The sequence below is a fragment of the Arachis ipaensis genome, chromosome B4 (assembly GCF_059453495.1).
Source record: "Arachis ipaensis isolate K30076 ecotype BB chromosome B4, ASM5945349v1, whole genome shotgun sequence".
NCBI classification, from domain to species: Eukaryota; Viridiplantae; Streptophyta; class Magnoliopsida; order Fabales; family Fabaceae; genus Arachis; species Arachis ipaensis.
In genome coordinates, this window is record NC_142439.1 from 122,530,976 (window position 1) to 122,531,741 (window position 766).

Below are 766 nucleotides of genomic sequence, written 5' to 3' on the forward strand. Positions count from 1 at the left end.
GAAGTTGAGAGTGGATGCTACCATGTTGTCTTCTTGTTGGAGCTGCGGGCATTCATCAGTGTAATGGCTGTAATCAGCACAAATTCTGCAAATTCTTTGTGGAACTAGTTGTTGGTTTTGCTGCGGTTGAGTTTGCTGAGCTTGTTGACTCAACTGCATTTGCTTTAGCAGGATGGTCATCTCACAGATGCTTCGATTTAGAGCAGCAGTCTCTATGCAAGAAGATACTTCTGCAATGGCTTTTGAACGGCCTAGCTTCTGTCTGTGGTTCCGAGTAGATTCAGCTAAATCGCTGATCAATTGCCAAGCTTCATCAGTGGTCTTGTACTTCTTCATGGACCCATTGCTGGCACTTTCCAATGTGGCCTTATCTTGGGGCCACATACCTTATGTGATATAGGTGAGTAGCATGATCTTGTCAATCATGTGGTGGGGGCATGCTTCCAGAAGATTATTGAAGCGCTCCCAGTATTCAAAGAGAGTCTCATTGTCATCCTGAACAATTGTAGAGATATCCTTCCTCAGTTTATCAGTAACTTCAGATGGAAAGAATTTCTCCAGAAACTCCTTTCTGAGTGTATCCCAGTTGGATACATTTGCTATAGGTTGAGTGTAGTACCACTCTCTTGCTTTTCCCTCAAGAGAGAACGGAAAAGCTTTCAGCAGAATTGAAGTTTCATCAGTGCCATCACGCCTGACAGTAGAACAGGCTGCCTGGAAGTCTCTCAAGTGCTTGATAGGCTCTTGAGCAGGTAGGCCATGAAAC

At 44.4% G+C, this 766-nt stretch overlaps 1 non-coding gene across 1 annotated transcript; it reads left to right on the forward strand.

The window, feature by feature from the left end:
* The first annotated feature begins 420 nt into the window (after positions 1-420).
* LOC148569038 (small nucleolar RNA R71) lies at positions 421-528 on the forward strand. Its single transcript, XR_015882252.1, has one exon. It is a non-coding gene; the product is annotated as a small nucleolar RNA R71 (small nucleolar RNA).
* Positions 529-766: the final 238 nt, after the last annotated feature.